This window comes from Ictidomys tridecemlineatus, chromosome 1 (assembly GCF_052094955.1).
Source record: "Ictidomys tridecemlineatus isolate mIctTri1 chromosome 1, mIctTri1.hap1, whole genome shotgun sequence".
Classification (NCBI taxonomy): domain Eukaryota; kingdom Metazoa; phylum Chordata; class Mammalia; order Rodentia; family Sciuridae; genus Ictidomys; species Ictidomys tridecemlineatus.
Window position 1 is genome coordinate 137,144,897 of NC_135477.1, and position 19,670 is coordinate 137,164,566.

The 19,670-nt window shown below is 35.6% G+C and overlaps 1 protein-coding gene across 15 annotated transcripts in view; it reads right to left on the minus strand.

Moving 5' to 3' along the window:
• Positions 1-11,853, minus strand: part of Csnk1g3 (casein kinase 1 gamma 3) — a 109,163-nt gene extending 97,310 nt beyond the window's left edge. For 5 of the 15 annotated variants that reach the window (XM_078048311.1, XM_078048317.1, XM_078048323.1 and 2 more), the window contains exon 1: positions 11,469-11,851. The gene's annotated coding sequence lies outside the window, so the exon portion shown is untranslated. Of the gene's footprint in view, positions 1-11,163; positions 11,185-11,468 lie in introns of those variants that run through there. The other 10 variants (XM_078048296.1, XM_078048277.1, XM_078048289.1 and 7 more) reach the window with 4 other exon arrangements.
• Positions 11,854-19,670: the final 7,817 nt, after the last annotated feature.

Sequence of the window (19,670 nt, forward strand, 5' to 3'; positions counted from 1 at the left end):
GTGGGTGGGGGCAGGGGTGAAATGTATTGGAAAGCAAATAGGAACTAAAAGCTTAAAATGGAAAAAAAAAAAAAAAAGCCAGAAGAATAGGTGTAAAGATTTTTGCAATGAAGTCTTAAAAACAAAATAAGGAAGTTCACAGAAACTAAAACAGAAGCACTACAACCACGCCCCTGCTTCTTTCTGTTATTAAAAAAAAAGGGGGGGGGAAGCCAAGATATGTTTTAAAAAGGCAGGTGGGGGGAGTTACCTGCAGGTGCTGTAGCATGTACAGAAAGAAAATTATATAACTGAAGGACTAAAGACAGCATTTGAAGAATACTCAGTTATGCCAAAATTACATGAAACATTTTCCATCTTAAACACCCTAATTACACTGTGCTTCTGAGACCACAGTGGGGCCCACAAATTCAGTGCTAACAACTTAATGTCAGGAAAGAAATGGAAAAGCTTTCAATAACTGTTAAAGAAACTAACACAGATTAAAGTAATATGCCTCTTGATATGTATATAATTACAAGAAAACAAACAAAATTACTAGCATCTTATTAAAATTGTCACAGAGAAGTAAGATGCTAAGTAGTTTCTATTGAGGGATACATGGAAATTAATATAAGTACACAGTTTCCCAAAGTTTTTACAATCAAACATGTCTTGGAATTCAGAAAGTCTGGGGATTTTTGATAGATATTAGTATGAGTATATACTCAGTGAAGGCTGGGATGAAACAGAGAAGTCTGGGACATGCATTATAATCAAAATTTGGTATTTTTGCAGTAAAACCTACAAATACATGAAAGCAAGACAACAGTTCAAAATAGATTTCATGGAAAAAAATGATTTGTGTCAAGTATACCAAAAAATCTGGATGCTAGGATTATTAATAAGAAATTATGGTCCTGTAGAATAGAACTCATTATTTTTATCATGTGCTGATTTTATTGTGCTGTTTTGGTAAACTCAAAATAATCTAAAAGTTTTCCACAGGTTCATTAATAACATGTTCTCTAAATCTTACATAAAGTTAAATTTATAAACCACAAGTTTCTTCTCAGGAAACTTTCAGAAAGCTAACCCTTGCAATCTGTAGAACTCTCAAATCCGAATTTGCCACCATTCAAAAAATATTTCTTAAGTTGAATTGAACATATTGAATTAATCATAAAATGGCTTGCTCCCATTTTGTCAGAGGAAAAATGCTATAACTGGTAGAAATGTTCCTGACCCAGGAAACAGCACCAAATGAGTCACAAAAAGGATCTCGATTTGTCATAAATGTCAAAATAAACCTACAAAACTCTATTATCATGGTGTATTTATATATATACATTTACTGACTATACATAATATAGACAATATACAATAAGCAACATAATATACTATTTCTGAAGTAAAATATTTCTACTGAAGAAAAAAAGAGACAGGTCCTCATCAACAATGGTATAAAAAAGGTAAAGCAGAAGTGCAATTCTAGTAAATAACCATTAGTTTCCTCTGTCCTGATGTTTCATGAAAAACAAAATTCAACTGAATCACTAAATATGACACAGAGCTTAAAATAAATAACTTTTAATTAGCAAAAAATTCTTGCTTCCTTGTAATTTAGAGTAACTTTAAAGATAAGTTTTTATTACTTAGGTCTCAAGATTTCCAGGGGCATCGAATTGATGCCTTGATTTATTAATTTTTTTTAAAGAGAGAGAACTTTTTAATACTTATTTTTTAGTTTTTCAGTGGACACAACATCGTTAGTTTATTTTTATGTGGTGCTGAGGATCAAACCCAGCGCTCCACGCATGCCAGGCCAGCACGTTACTGCTTGAGCCACATCCCCAGCCCAATGCCTTGATTTATTCTTAAAAAAATTTCCTTTTATCAAACTTTCCAAACCTTAGAAATAGTCAAACTATGCCTACCAAAAATTAATAATGTACAATGAAAATAGCAGCCTCACTAAGGATGCAAAGTTAAATAAATAAATAAATAAATAACTATGAGAAATGTCACTTCTTACCCTAGTCCTCTAGCTACTACATGCATTTTTTCTGTCATCTTTACACCTCATGCCAGTTTTAAAAGATAGCTTAAAAATAAAAGGAAGTCTTTTTTAAAAGAAAGAAAAAATAGCTACAAGTTGTATATAGAGAGAAGAAATCAGTAATCAGTAATTTTCAACCCTGCAGTAAACTGTAATAATTTCTAGAAAATTTAAAATTTACCAATGTGCTGGCCCTATCCCCAGATTCAAATATAAATTAGCATGAAAAAAAATTTTAAAAAAATAAATTAGCCTGAGTAGGTTCCACCGTCTCTCAAACCTTTCTCTTTTCTATTAAGAAAATGTTGGCATTCCCAAGCCCATACACAAGACGGCAATGGTTATCTTTAAAACTGCCCATTTTCTTCAATTCCTTGCTGTCACAAGCATATATATATGTATATACATATACCTGTACATACATACACATACACACACACCATATTTTGATTGGAAATTTTTAAATTAATCCATATAGTAAAGTTCATTTTTATTTGTTTGATATTTGCATTCCCAAATACTCAGGATTTTTTTCTTCAGTCTTCAGAACACAACCCTCACTCATAATAACCTATTAAAATAAATAGCAAAGCATATGATAATAAACAAATACACAATACAAATTCCAGCTAATCAACATTTAATTGATGATCAGAAAATATTCAAATAATTTTAAAGAATTGATTATATTTTGATACTTTATTAACCACAGACATTTGTAGAATCTCAATTATATAAAGATATATTAGCTACAATATGTCCTGGCACTAATATGGCAGAAAAAGAAATCAATAAGTAATCTACCAATTTCTTCAATGAAAATTGGTATCACAAAATTCCACATCTTTAAGATTTACATTTTTGGGGTGAGGTAAGTCTTACTGTTTTCCAATCCTTGTAATATACGTAAAAAATAAAATTTTTATAAAAATTTACATGTACTTATCAGTTTTTTTGAATGTCACCTACAACTGATACCTACCAGTTTCATTTCCAAAATGATGCCAGGCTACTTTTGTAATAAAGTAAAATACCATAGCCATATATTTGCACATCATAAAACTAAACAGAATACCATGAATTATCTGTTTTTCTTCATTACATTACATATTTGCCTACTACTTGAAAGTACATTATTCATTGCTAGAATAAGTACTTCACAGAAATAGAAAATAAACATGACATAGACTGGGTATCAGGGGAGAAAATTTTTTTTCACTTCCCTTTTACCAAAGGAAATTCTGAATATAATCTTAACTCTAATATATCACATTCTAATACACTCCTTTGAGTACTACCTGAAGTCAAAACCAAGTAAGTTTAAAAGAAAAAAAAACACAACTTATAATTTCAAAATATTCAGAAATTCACTACTTTTACAAAGTACACTTGTACCCAAAAGTATCACACAACCTATTTCAATCTAAAACTTTAAGGTAAATAATTTTAATAAATTCAATTTTCAGAATAAATAAAATTACAAAGTATCAATGCATTAAATGAGCATTTTATTCAACATATTATTCAGTGAAAGCAAATTATATGTTATAGTGTAATTTGGTAGAAAACATACCCCACTGAGAATCTATTTTCTTTCCTCAAAAAATCTACATTATTATTTTTTCTGATAGTAGAAAAAAATGTATAAGCATAGCTGAAAATCCAAATACAGAGAGACACAAAAAGTTTGAAAGCAACAAATCATCCCAAATCTCCCCATTTATAAATACTATCATTAACATAAATATTCTTCCAGAAAATGGATTTACTCTATATATTTATAACCATACACACATATATATATATGCATGTATATATTTCTTTCCTTTACATATGTTGAAGGTAAAAGAATGTTCAAGATAATTTTCTTTAAAGTAAAAATATAAAAATTGGTCTTAGCTCATTCTGCTTTTGCCATTTCATTAAAGCAGGTCAGATTTGAGGGTTTTTTTACTTTAGTTTTTTTTTATTTATTTATTTTTATTAGCTACACATGACATTACAATGATCTTGGCAGCAGAATAGACATTATGATTGCTGTATGTATATAGGTGACTGTATGACCAATGTGATTCTGCAATCTGTACAATCAGAAAAATAAGAAATTATACCCCAATTGATTCAAATGTATGAATTTCCAAGATCAGATTTGAGATTATTTAGTGTGTGTTTCTCTATGTTGTTATTGTTGTTCTCCACTTGAGGGGACATAAAAATCTGTTTGCTTGTTTCTCTTTGAAAGAAAAAAAAAAATCCTCTAGCTCTAGCTCAATATTTTCTAAGCCTGAGAACACAGGTATCTGTACTAAAATTGGTTGTCCAACTGATTTACGTAGGAGTCCATGATTCTGAGCAAATTTGCAATGTAGACAGGAATACTTTTATGGACTCCCACTTCTTGATCAGAAAGTACACTACACTAGCAATTAGCATGCAAGAGTTCTAATAATCAAATGTGTTACTTGAGCATTTCATTCAACCTTCCTACGATTCACCTCAATTCCAAAATTCTGTGTTCCTCCTATGCCTCCTGAATCCTCTACTAAATTCTGGGGCTCTCAAAATAGATAAAAACCATTCTTTCCTATCTTACTGAGACTCCTTAATTTCAAATTTATCTGAAGACAACCTCTCATTTCCTCAATATACTTGTTGTTCCTCACTTTGTATGAGGAACAAAGTAATCTAATGAGATCAAAGATGTGGGCAATTTTTCAACAAGGAGGACAGATAGCAACTCTGAAAAAAATGAAACAAGTTTATATCTACAAACTTTTATTTTAAATTAAAATAATTTATGAATTCCGGGGAGGGGGAATATATAATCCTACAATTTAGATAATCTATTTTATTGACTCAAAGTCTATTAAAAAGCTAGCGCTGTTTTTAGCTCTGAAAATATTCAGACCTGAGCATATTTAAGATACCCATATGGAATTAGCTTTCTACCAGTTACCTTTCATCCATTATATCAATACAACACTTTAGAGTTCAAAGTACATTCATATGCATTATTTATTTTCAATCTCAAAACAAATAGATATAATGGTCACTATTGATTACCTAACATCCATTTCTCCCACATTATTCCTTCTCACTATTTTTAAAATATCCTCCCTCTACCATGTAATTCAGGGAAATGTGACAACATCACCAATTACAGGGGATATATCCTGATTAGTAGAAACAAGCCTATCTCCCTTGTCATAACTGGTCAATAAAATATAAAGGGAAAAAATATACTGGTAGGCTTCTGCAGAAGATTTCCTCACTTTTGCAAAAACAGAGAGAGAGAGAGATAGTAAAAAAAACACAGATGGACATAGGAGGAAAAACACTATGCCTTCCTCTGGTCAATGGATTCTAAATGGGATCTTGCTGCCAGTCTAAGGAAGAATCCAATGGACAGAACAGCAGAGCCAAGAAAAACAGGCAGACCACAACTCTGAAGCCTCTCACCTCTCACTCTACCTCTTTATTTCAATGTTCCATTTTAGTAACTACTGCATTTCACCCATTGTAGTGTTGTGAAACCCAGATAAAAGCATGTTCTACATACCTCTCCTTCCCCATCCTGGACCTCCTTTTTCAACTCTGAGTTCTCCTTTCCACTTGGGCTAAGCTAGACAAATCAGGAGGAAGCTACTGTAAGCTATTAGACCAGCATGCTTTTCACAGATCTCTAGTTGTCCTGATACATAACAAAGATATGGCATTTTCTCTTACAAAGATATGGCATTTTCTCTTTCAAAAACAATCTCCTCTAACAATTTTACCCCAGAAGTCCCTGCCTAGGTTAAGGAGATATCAAATTTATTAAAAGGCTCTTCCCCAATGCTGATGCTGTATAAAAGTTGATATTCCATATGAAATCAGATCAGGGACCATATGAGAAAATATAGGCAAATCAGACTGATCACTTAACCAGATAATTCACTCTAAGGAAGAAATCTCTGGTAGATTCAATAATAACAGAATCTATTACTTTTTCAAAAGAAGATACTAATAAACAAATCTCTAAGTGTAAACTAGGAGTGTAAACTAAGAAAGACAATACTTTTGGAGACACTTCTTTAATAAATTATTAACTAAGAGTTCTTAAGTTAGTGTTAAAAGGAAGTCTTTTAAAAATCTACACACCCTAAACATTTTATTGCTACTAAAATAAAATAAGGTACATTCACAAAGTAATCTTATAATACAGAGCCAAGATCTCCTCTTCAAGTACCAATCTACTGGATGGAAGTTGTTTTACTTTTCTTGCAAAATCCACACCCATAGTACATTACCTGTGATTTCCAGTTTCCATTTCTTAAATGTGGAAAGACATCTTAAAAACACTTAAATAGCAATTTTATTGGAGCATCTTTTTAGATTATTTGGTTTTCTTTTTCCCAATCATTTAAAATTATGTTACCCTCGCCTATTTTCATTATAGCTGATTTTAGCTATTCACCTGTTTTCAAAACAACCAATTGATTCTGATACAAACACCTTCAGGGTTTGCTGAACAATGTTTCATTACACTATTTAATAATATCAATTGTAATTGCCACTAACAGTTTGTTGAGTACAAACACAAATCATTCTTGATAAATACATAATAACTAATGGGAATAAATTTTCAAGAGCAAACCCAGAGAGTAGTTTACTGCCACTCAATATAGCATAATCTCCAATCAGTTTTTTGGTTTTGGGTTTTGTTTTTTTTTTTACGAGGGGGGTTGAACCCAGTGGTGCTTACAACTGAGCAACATCCCCAGCCCTTTTTTATATATATTTTACTTAGAGACAGGGCTTCAATAAATTGCTGAGGTTGGCTTTGAACTCAATATCCTCCTGCCTCACCCTCCCAACTCGCTGGGATTACAGGCATGCGCCACCTGCGACATCAATCAGTTAATTCTATAGAGAGAAATAAGAGTATCATTTAATCTCATGAATGGGTTAAAGAGAGTTCAGCTAAGAGACCTTCCCTATAATGAATGAGTCTTTGGTTATTCTACCTACCAATCAACCCTGCAACAATTCACATACATCAGCAACTTCTGAAATGAAGGAAGATGTAAAAAGCATCATATTTTTGGCACTTTATATGAATCTTCCGAATCTTGATAAAGAACATAATGGCAGAGTCAGTCTCTCAATAATCTGCCTCTGCTCACTCCAAAATGTAGCTATCAGCTAAAGAAAATACTTTCAGATAACACTAAGTCATCTAAATAAATGCAGTAAATTTGAGCTCAGCTTCAGATCTAATATTACTAGAGGGAAAAAAGCATTAAAATTTAAAAAAAAATAATATGAGATTTTATTTAATTCCATTGAATTATAAAAAATGTGGACATGATCAAGCCATAAATTTTCATTAAATTTACTTATAACTCTATAATACATCATTAGGGAAGAAAATGATTAAAAAGTATGTCTCATCTCCCAAATGCACAAACACTTTAAGTTCATTGGTAAGAATTCCAAAATGATAAAGAATGGAAGGAGAAAATATAATCAATCTCTTAATAAAGAACAAATGAGTGTGTGGCCTCCTCAAGTCCCATAATAGGAGGGAACTTCAAACATGAACAATTTTAAGATTCCAACTTTGAGAAGGGAACTATAAAAAGCAGCCTCCACTCTGATTTACCCTCCACAAGTATCTCTCTCATTCTGTATCTCTCTCCTTTCATATTTTCTGAGTAGTTAGAGGCCCTCCAAAGTCACTTCACATTAGTGGATAATATATACTTGATTTCTACATATCCCAAGTATGGTTCTTTTCTACAGACTATCATAGGAGTATGTTTTGAGATAGTTTAAGTTACTGGAACCATACGACAGAATCTCTACAATTAGGAAAAGACAGATACCCTCAAAATTACCACTTCCAAGAAACTATATTGTGACAAACCAATAGATATACTAACACTATCAAGTAATACCACAAAGTACCAACTGCTTCAGAAACAAACCAGTTTAAGATATAAAGTCAGGAGGAAAGAAAGAAAGAAAAAGAGAATTCAAATATTCATTCTGCTACTCCCAAGCTGGGTCTTCAACAGGTTCAATTCTAAAAAATTACTTCCTACTCTCAAAAATGGGAGTTATACCATGCAACTTAGAGCTCTTAACTGTATCATTTATGGTCTCAACACAAAGCCTGGCTTAAAACACATTGTAACAGGTGTTACTATTTTTCAGAGAAGTTTAAGGTAACACAAATTCAGTTACAATATAAGTCCGTTTTTAATGCTTAGAGGGAAAATCCAAAGAACTTCCTCTGAATCTGACTCTAAATAAACTCAGAAACTGGTGTTGCAAGGGTGATTTTTAAGCATTCCTTTGATAATGATTAAGTTTGGGGTTCAATTATTTTAGGGTCATCTTATATTTAAGATGACTAAAAACCTCATATATGTTTACCTGGAACTGTGGCAGTTTCTCATTTTATCATCCCACTGTTACAGTTGTTTTCTTGTATAAATTCTTTACATTTCATTCTATCCCTAATAAATCTCACTTTCAAATGTACTAACAGTGCTAGAACTACCCAATGACCTATATTTTGCTAGTTAATATTTCAGTATTCCCTCTATTCAGCTGATACACTATTTTGGAAGCCCTTCAAAATTAAGCTATCACTGGGCGGGAAAGGAGGTGGGGCGTGTATATGAAAAAGAAAAAAACAAAAAACAGAATAATGGTGTATTCCCTCCATGGAGACTGCAGGATGGATCAGAGGGGACACCGAGAGTAACTGAAGAGCTTCCCATTTCTTTCTGAGTCACATTTTTACAATCTGGATTTATTTCACATAGAACCAATTATCAGATTACCAGGCACACCCATATACAAATGTAAGTAAAGAAATAGAAAAAAAATGCATAAATTTTTAGATCATACACATTTCTGCTTTCCTCCAATAGCATGAATGATAGCAAGTTGACTATTTTGTTATAATTTTTTTCGTTAAACTTAAATAGCCTTATTGACCTAACTACTATCAGTATAGAACATATTCACAAAACATTCACGCCTTGAACTGACTCATTTTTAAATACAAGGCATTCTGGACTTCCATGGCCTGATCTCCACCTATTTTCATAGCTTCCTCTTCCACAGGACCTCCTGGTACAGCAACCTTATGTCCAGCTCAACAGGTCTTATAACACCCAATCACATGCCTATGATCAGGCTGCTCTCCTGATCTAAAGGAATAATAAATACCGCCACCCCTCATTTTGCCTTTTAAAATATTTTAAGGTCCAAATGCAGTGTATTCATTCATTGTAATTCCCCAGTCAAAAATTTATTTCTCTCTCTCTGTCTCTCTTTCTCTCTCTCTCTCTCTCTCTCTCTCTCTCTCTCACACACACACACACACACACACACACACACGCACACACATCACTCTTACATGTAGCAAAGGTGAGGGTTGAATTAAATTATTCCTTGATTCTAATCCCAGTACTTTATTTGAAGAAATAAATGACTTTCATTTTGAAGATTTTGTTGATATATTGTTATTGCTTGCAAACCGAATGATGACCAAAATGTCAATAATTACATAATTCATAAATGTTTAAGCTGACAAATAGCAGGTCAATGAACAAAATAAATCATTGCTAAAATAATCTCTCAAAAATCTCTGCAGAAAGTCTTATTTATGTCAACAGTAAAACGAATCTCTCTCCCTTCTTCTAATAAAAACTACTCCTACCTGATGCATATCCTGAAATGCAAGCTCACTTAAAGCAAAAGTATCTGTACATTCTGTTAAGTATCCATGCCAAAACCACACAATGTATTTTATAACATCTTTCTTCCAATGTCTATAAACATAATTTTCATCTTTTGTGCAAACTATAAAGGTCATAACAAAAAATATGAAGATAATTTATCTGAACTCAGGAAACAGCTGGAGCAAAGTTTGGAAATAATATAAAATATTAAGCATATTCAAAGAAAAAAGTTACTGAGAATATCACATATCAGATCTGATGTGTGTGTGTGTGTGTGTGTGAGAGAGAGAGAAATGTTTTCTTAAACCAGTCTCACATCTTTTTAATTCTAAATTATTCTTATAATAATTTGTGTGATATTTTTCTTCCACGATGTATTTATATATGGGAAACTTCAATATTCTTCAAAGAAACACATATGACTTTAAAATTAGGGGGTTTTATTTCATTAAGTATTCCATTTTATAGTTGAACATCTCTTTTTTATTTATGTATGTATGTATTTATTTATTTATTTATTTTTAGTTGTAGATGAACACAATACCTATATTTTATGGTGCACATGCTAGAAGAGCACTCTACCACTGAGCCACAACCCCAGCCCGGCAATATCTCTTACTATCTATAATCAAGTCACTAACAATCACAAGAAATAATTACAAGAGTAAAAGAAGTAAATGACTTATTTTCTTAATTTATCAAAAATAAGCAGGTTTTTCATTTTCCATTTTTAAGTATAAGTTATTACCCAACTTAAAAAGGGCCACTGGCTGAACAACCTGGGCACTCATCACAACAGAGTTAAAACTAATTCGCACAGTGTAGCAACAGTAGCTATCTCCCACACAGACTGACTCTCGCCCATTAACTTTTCCTTCTTTCCTGAAGCCTGAGGTGGGAGAACTGGAATGATCATGACACAGGCCTAACTACCCCCACCCCACAAGCACACACACACACATTTCCATCACCACACTGCTGACAACAAATGTGGGGATGTAGACCCACAGAAACGACTCTTCTGTGTGCCTCTTCCCGTGCATGAGGAATAAACAAACAAACCAGCCCCGTAACAGTAACCAACAGTAATTTTGTTGCCTTTTGACTAATGCCTTGGTTAAGTTTGGAGCTAAGTCGAAAGCTCAATCAAATAGGTAAATCCCTGCCCCCTCCTTTAAAACAAACACTCCCCCCCGCCACGGGAAGTTTATCCCCGAACTGAATGATGGCCTCTGCCACCTCCTTCCCCAGATCCTTGTCTTCCTCTTATCCAAAGCCCCCATTCCGAAGGTAATTCTGTGGTCACAGCAAGCAGCACCGGGGACTGCATTCACCTCCTCAAAACCCCTTCTAAAAGAAGCCTCCACCTAAAGCCAGCTCGCCTACCTCCCAGGCGTCTCCGCACGCGCCGCACCACTCGGGCAACTTTTGCACCTAGCCCGGCCCCGCCGCCCGCGGCCACCTCGGCACCCTCATCCCGCGGCCGCGGCCCCTCCGGCCCGCGCCGCCCGCCCGGGTCCTCGCCTACTCTTCCCGCGCCCCCGTCCGCGGCGCCGCCCCCGCCGCAGCCCTCCCCAGCCTTCCCAGGACCCCAGCCCACTCAGCCCCACCCGGGAGGCAGGAACCCGCGGCCGCGCCGAGCCTGCAACCGGGCCGGGCCAGCCAGCCGAGCACCGCGGAGGGGGCTTTACCTCAGAGGCGCGGCCGCGAGTGGCGGGGTCGGTCCCGGGCGCGGGCGGCGCCTCCACTCCGATAGTCAGCGGCGACGGGGGCAGCTGCGACGGCACATCACACCCGCCGGCGGCCGGAGGAGGAAAGCAAACCACGCAGGGAGGGATCGAGCGAGGTAGGGGGGAAGGAACGAGCGAGGGAGGTAAGGCAGCTCGGCCCGGCTCGGACTAGGTCTCAGCACTACAGCCAGTGCTTCCTACCGCCGCCGCTGGCCGGAGAGTCGCCGCCCGGGCCGCTGCTGTCGCCACCGATGCAGTCGGGAATGAATGCACAGCGGCACCTCACTTATCCGGAGGTCAAACATCCTTCTGCCTCGAGCATCCGGATCGGCGCCGGACCCGGAAGTGAACACATGGAAAAAAAAAATTAAAAAGGAAAGCGTCTCCCTAGCGGTGGCGGCCCCTCGAGCTGCCCGCATCAGCGAATGGAGCCGAGTAGAGCCGAAGATTTCACCGAACGGCTAGGATTGGTCGGATCGCCAACCGGAAGGGAGGCCGCGCACTCATTGGCTGGCAAGCTTTATAAAACCTTAACCACTCCCTGTCTCCACCTTCGCGCGAGCGGTGCGTAGCGAGAATGAGGAGCAGTAGTAGGTGCGAGTATGTTTTTGTGCTTCAGACCGTGAGCACTCCTGAGGTTGAGAAGGTTTAGACCTACCAAAAATTGAACAAGCCAGAAAGCCTTAAGGGCGCCTTTGTGCCAAATCAGGTACCAAGGCTTTTTCAGGTGTGCCGAGACATCCCTCCAGATGCCAGAGAATCTTAGGGCCAGGAAATGAAGGATGACATCACTGGGTTGACATTTTCTCCCACTTCTTTCTGACCCCAGTGCCATATTAGGGGTTCAGCTGCTTAGAAAAATGAATTGCGGCTTCCATTTCATCTCATTTGCTGTCTCTAAATTGGAGATATTTTGTGAATTGAGGTAGTCCTCTGAACTATTGAGTGTGGTAGGTATTATGGTGATTTTCAAATAAACCTAGAGTTCCCAGAGTCTTGTCAGAAGTCATCAAGATATAGAGCACAAACTGAAACTTATGTTTTCTCACTTTACTTTCCAGTTCACTTTGTCCACATACAAAGAGCTGATTAGATTACATTCCTTCCTCCTTTGTAGTTGGAATGGAGATAGGTCATAGTGAAAGGCCCCTATAGAAATTGACCCATCAAGAAGGCACTGCAGAGAACTCTAAAACTATAATTTTCTGAATTGTTAGTCTTTCTATCACGTATGTTTGAAATTCTTTCAAAAATTAGGCATTATGGTCTGTGCAAAGCAAAAGCATGGCCTACTGCTATGTTTAAAGATGTGAATTTGTTTATCAAGCATTGTTATACTCTTGATACACTCAATATAACAGAAGACTTGTGTTTTGTGTATATGTTTTGCTCCTCCTTTCTCTCAAAGGCTCCAGTGAAACAAATGCATGTTAAAATAATTGAGGATTTATCTTTCCTGTCCCTCCTTTGAAAAACTGATTAGATTGTTAATGTATGGAAAGATGCCAGGGTGTTTTGGAGTTTTTGTTGTTGTTGTTTTGTTTTGGTTTGTTGTTTTGTTTTGTTTTGTTTTTGTTTTTTTGAATTTTTTAATATTTATTTTTCAGTTTTCAATGTTTTGTTGTTTTTGTTGTTGTTTGTTTTTTATGTTTTATAGTATAACCGTGAATTTTTTACCCTTGTCTTCTCACATTCTTCCCCATACTGAAAGTTAAGAACTGACTAGTATCACCACTTGTAGAAGAGCAATGATGATAAGAGCACTGCTTCATGCTTAACACACCATTTTTGTATAAGAGATTTAGAAGTAGGCAAGAGGACTGCTGGGTGTTACAGTGCTTGCTTAGCATGTGCAAGGCCCTGAACTTGCTCCTACCACTGGGGGGGGGGGGGGGGCGGCTCAGATTTATACATGTTCAGATGTGGGAATAATATGCCTGGTCAAATGATATATCCCAAAGTTTCTGATATATTCCAGGACCCAATACTAGACAAAAAATAAAGTTAACCTTATCTCACTAAATGAATAAGAAGTGTCTGCAATACAGGATATTCTATTGTCAAATACATGAACATTTAAATATTATTGTCCTCAGCTCCCAACAAACCATTTTATTCTGTCTGCCTCAAAAAAACCAGTTTAGATAAAGAATACAAACCTCACTAAGTTTTGTTAAGTGTTTAAGAAATGCAAGTATAAATATATACAATCAAGTAATATATTTTTACTTATTTTACAATACATTATAATTATACATAATAGTGGGATTCATTGTTACATACTCATACATTTGCATAATTAATTTGGTCAGTTTCAAATCATTTTTAAATTAAATATGGATGAGAATAAATGTTTGTATTTTTTAATAACTTCAGTAAAGATTTTTGGTTAAAATTCGGCCTAGAAACTCCTAGATTAAAATTGGAAAGTAACCTAGCTAGGAAGCAATAAATTTTCAAGTTCATTGTATTATAAGAAAAAATTGACAATATGAAAATGGCTTATATCAGTGAAGGAAAAGCCAAACCACAGACATCTCAACTAAAAACCTTTGTTTTCTAATATGATGGCTCAAAATAAGTAGGCAATTTATTATTTTTCATCTGTTATATCACAAATTAAATAGTTCGTGTGTTGTCATCCCAAGTTTCCAGGCATTTCCACTCTTCAGGTATTTATAGTCTATTAATATTTTTCATTACTGTTGTATCATAAATCTATGTGTTTATGCTGTTTTAGTGTTTTATAACATACTGGAAGCTTGCATTTGTCAGATTTTTCTTTTGACAGAAGCTTTCTTTTCATGTTCTACAAATGCTTTGCTTTGTTTGAGGGAGAATGGCATATAGATTTTGTGAAAAGTAAAGCTGGTCATTTCCCCTTCTCTGTAAGCAATGAATTTTTTAGTGGAAGAAATAAAGAAATGGGACAGTTTGACTAAGATTTTAAGCATGAAAGATAAAATATTTACTAAAACTTGTCAAAGTAAAAACAGATGAAACATTCATTTTCTTCCAAATATTTTAACCTTAATAGTAATCCTGACTTCAGTGATTTACTTGGTAACATAGGGTAGGGCCTGAGGCACTACCCAAGTATACTATCTTTTTTCTTTTTCAATGTTTTACTTAAGGTAAAGTACCTGGAAGAAGGGTATAATTAAGAAAAAGTAAATGGTCAAGTAGAAGGAGGAAGGATACAAAGTGAGACATTGTAACAGTAGGCAGGGACTGGGAGGAGAACAACATATTTTAGTAACTTCTTCCCAAGTCAAACCTGCAATCAAGGGCAGTGACAGGAAGGATTTTGGGAGAAAGCCAGTCACCTACAGCAGCTTGATTGGGTTTGGGGGAAGGTATTACTTAGCAAACTTTTGTTCAAATAAATCATAAGTACACCTAGAAAGTCAAGACCCTGGTTTATGTCATCCTTAAAAGAATGATTTTAAGAATTTAGTAGGTGGGAAATTAATGTAAACAAATCAAAATTTTCTGAGGCTTTATTATATTTTACAATAATGATTTCCAGAAATGTTTGATAAAATCCCTCTTTTAGGACTTCTTGTCTTTGTTTGGACTGTGCCACAGTACGGGTGTGTCCCCTAAAAGTTCATATCTTGGAACCTTGATTCCTCATAAAACAGGGTTGGGAAGTGGCAGCTAGCAGGAGATATTTGGGTCATGGGGGCAGAGCCCTCATGCATGGATTAATATCTTCCTTGCATGAGTGAGTCCTCTCTTGTGGAGAATGAGTTGTTATAAACCAAGTCTACTCCTCATTCTCCCTCATATATACTTGCTTGCCTTTCCACTTTCAGCCATGGAAATGAAGCACCATAAGGCCCCCACCAGATTCAGCCACCTGATCTTAGAGTTCCAGCCTCCAGAACTGTGAGCCAGAATAAACCTCTTTTCTATATAAATTATTTAATCTTCAGTATTCTATTATATGAATGAAAAATGGACTAAAAGAGGCTTCCATAACAAAATATAACAGACTGAGTTGCTTAAACAATAGAAGTTAGTTTTCTCACAGTTCTAGAGCATGGAAGTTTGAGATCAGGGTGCTAGTCAGGTCAAATTCTGGGGAGAACTTTCTCCTCATGGCCTCACATGGTCTTTCCTCAGTGTGTGGGCATAGAGAGACAAATGATTCTTCTCAGCTTCACCTTAATCTCACCTTGAGGGCCCCTGATCTCAGCTAAACCTAATTACCTCTCCAAAGCCCCATCTCCACATAGCATTGTATTCGGGTTTAAGGGTTCAAAAATGTAAAATTGGGGAAGACAAAAATTCAGTCCATAGCATTCCTCAAAGGAATACTTCTCATGTAGAGAGTTAATCAACTATAAATAAAAAAGAAAGTAAAGATTAGAAGGGTTTTAATAAGGGAAGATCACTTGTGGACAATATTAAAACCTCATAGAGGGAAAGAACACATTCTTAAGAGAAAGAACTTCAATAAAAAAGAATCTCTAAAGAGAAAAACTATAAACACTAAAGTATGACAATACCTTGCCAAGAAAAAAGTGGCTAAATCTCTAGCTAGGCAATTTAATTTTTTTGTTTTTTTCCATTAGCAGACCTGATTTTGGCAGCTTTTAAGCAAGATTGGCTATCCAAAGAATTTTGTTTTATGATAATGGAAGAGTTAGCCAAAGATGTTATTTTTTTTCTTGATGGTTTCAAGAATCCTTTGAATTCTGGGTAATACACTAATCTAAAATTTGGAGATAGTCATAATGACTAGTACCTGATCCATTCCCTGTCTCCTTATCTTCTGCTCCCATAAGTATGTCTTCCTGTATATCCACCTCTGGAGTTTATCTCAGCTCATGAACCAAATCTGAGTGACTAAGTCTTATCAGTACCCATCTATAAGAACCATGCAGTCCTCTGGCTGAAGATGTAAAGTGCCAAATACATGCTCTTTCTTAAAGGTAGATTTCAAGCTTTGTACTCATCTATCTCCCTAATGTTTCCAAATCTGTAGCACTGAAATTTCCTTTGGTTTCCTTTCCTAATTGAAACTGCAGCCTTTCCCAAACCGCCAAACAATGCAGAGAAGATATAAACTTGATTTGGAAAAGTTTTCACTAGTTCTAGTTGTGATTAGATACCACTTCACTGAATGGGGTCTGCAATGATGGATTACCTTCAAACTGGTAAACTTCTTCAATCATCATCCACTACTCAGGATTACTGGATTATTATATCCTTGTGCTTAATAGGACAACAGTGCCAAAGCTTGCCTAAGCCATAGCTGAACTTCATGTGCCCTTTGGACAGTAAACAGGGAAGTCAGCCACTTTGTCTAGTTATGTTTCTTTAGTCTCTATTATATGTGGTCATGGTTGGTCATAACTTCTTCCCTCTCTTCACCAGAGGGAAGTACAGGAATTTTTACCACTAAATTTCTGGTGTGCTTTCATTCTTCCACCTATTTCTGTCATGACATTGATTCTACATCTAACTGAACAAAATCACAAGGTCCACAGAAGTTAAAATTGATACAAGAGGATATTTCAGTTAGAACCATCACTTCCTTTTAGTTTGCTTTCTACTTATGCTATAATTAAGATTATACCACTTTCCAGTGTACATCTATGCTCCTTCTTTGCACAAACTTCTTAAGTAGTTTATCTTTAAAGTGAAACAGTTCATCTGTAAAATGAGGCAATGATGCCTATCTCATATTGATATCAGGAAGATTAAATGTAATAATACATTTGTAATATGCTTATCACAGTATCTGGAAAAGAGTAAGCACTAAATAAATTGTTGTTATATGATACTGTAACTACTAGGAATCTGTTTTCCAATCCAACATGATTGGTTATCAGAAGCTGAAAATATTAGAACTCAAGCTGCTTCCTGGCTTTGAATCTAAAGACTTAGAATTGGATTTATAGTTCTAAAGCAAGACATTTGAATTTGTTTCAGGCCCTATTATCACCAATTTATCAAGTGTATATGGACATTTGTGGGATATTGGCTGTCCAGTGTCTGTTTATTTTTCCTGATAGCATTCAGATTTCCTTTAGTTGAATTTCCTCCATTTCACTCTGTTCTTTGGCCAGGAGCCCCACCTTCTATAACTGTGGTATAAGGTAGGGAAGGAATAATGGGAGACACATTGTCTAAACAATGCCAATTTAATTTTCATTCATATTCATTCTCTCTCTCTCTCTCTCTCTCTCCCCCCTTCTCCATTTCCTCCCTCCTCTCTCCCACCACATTTGAATATTGAGCTGAGGAACTTGGAAACTATAAACAGAATGGCAATACATCCCAAGAGGGGCTGGGGATGTGGCTCAAGTGGTAGCGCACTTGCCTGGTATGCGCGAGTTCGATCCGCAGCACCACGTACAAACAAAGATGTTGTGTCCGCTGATAACTAAAAATAAAAATATTAAAAATTCTCTCTTTAAAAAAAAATACATCCCAAGACCAGCACCTTGACTACATAGTTTCTTCCACAGAACAGTGGGTATGATTCTACACAATCTCTGGACCATTTTGGATTCTGCCTAGACAAGGTCTTTCAGCTTCTGTCAGTTCTCTGAGACCCCACTTGTCTATCATTAAAATTATCTTTTGCTTACACCGCCCAAAAATATATTTCTGTTGTTTGCAACAGAAGAATACTGAATACCAGGCTTTATTTTTTGCTTTTAGTTCAGCTCACCTTTGTGTCTCTTCTCTTATAAATATCCTTTCTTTGCATGGTCTAGCTGTTTCTAAGTAGATGCTTGAATTCAAAACCTTAGTTCAACCTTGCTCCACTTTTCTGGCTTTGCTCTAATATAATCTCTGACTGTCTCACTGTTGTGAGACTACTCTGGCTTCAGTTTGTGTTCTCCTAATTGACAAAGCTGGTTACACCTTGCCAAACCTTTGTATTTTAGCACAGCTGCCTGCTGTCACTAGGCAGCTCTACCTCAGCTTCTTGCTGAAACCCTGCCAATTGCAGACCTAACCCTTTGGACTGTGACTTAATGCTTTGTGTTCTGCCAGCTTGAGCGACCTGATCTGAGAACATATTTCAACCAAATGCCAATACTTGCTGCTTTCTAAAACTGTTACTTTAATACATATTAATGTGTATTTGTCATAATAATAAAATCCACGATGGTCCTATATTCCATTTCCTTTAAACATATTACCTATGTTCTTCTAATCTTGTTTACACATATCAGCAAAGAAAAATCAACTGGTCTTTTTACTATGGAATAAATTCTGTGTAATAAAGTTACTACAACCATTTGAGTACTTGATGATGGGGTAGCACTTGTTTTTGTAAGCTGCTTAATCAAATTAGTTTTAGTTTTAAGAGTATTAAAAAGAATCCAGTTGTGGAATATTTGGGCTACAAGATGAAGATATAGTCTTCAGCTTCCTCCTCTAAGTCTTTAAATCAGACATTAACTCACTAGAAATCTATCAGTGGTATTAAACAAGGTACTCTATACAGAATCATAATCTAGGTCTCAATAAAGAAGCTGGTTGTAGAGTTCTTTTCTAGGTATCAGAAAGCTCAACTGTATTTGGTTAAGTGATAACAAATAATAATTATTATTAAACTCAACAGACTAAAGTATAGACTAAAGCAAGACAATTATGTAGCAGGCACTAGTGTTATAATTGGTAAATAAAGAGAAAGAATGATTATCTGATCCTGCAAATATAAAGTTTTTTTAAGGGTCATAATTCTGAGTGACTTTAAAATGTAGTGATTTTGTATATCCCTAGTGGGATATATTGAAAGATTTTTAAAAATTGCAAAAAATAATCTTTTTGACTTTTCATTAGTCATATTGTTGGTAGTAATGTTGATTTTGATTTTTTTTCTGAGATTGTTATGTGTGTACTATGGGATAAAGCAAAATGAAAAATTATGGTATATTCTAATTATGCTGTCTCAGATGTTGATATAAATAAAAAGAGAGACCAACTAAACAATCTATAGTCTTGAATTTGAACTGGAAGTATAATATGAACTCAGGTATTTCCTAGCTCTATCTACTAAAAAGGCTGAGGCAAGCCCAACTCAGTTGCAATAAATACTTTTAGCCTCCACATTTCAGACTCCAAACAGAATATGACACTACAGTACTTTCCTATTGCTGCTATAACAACTTGTCCCAAACTTAATGACTTAAA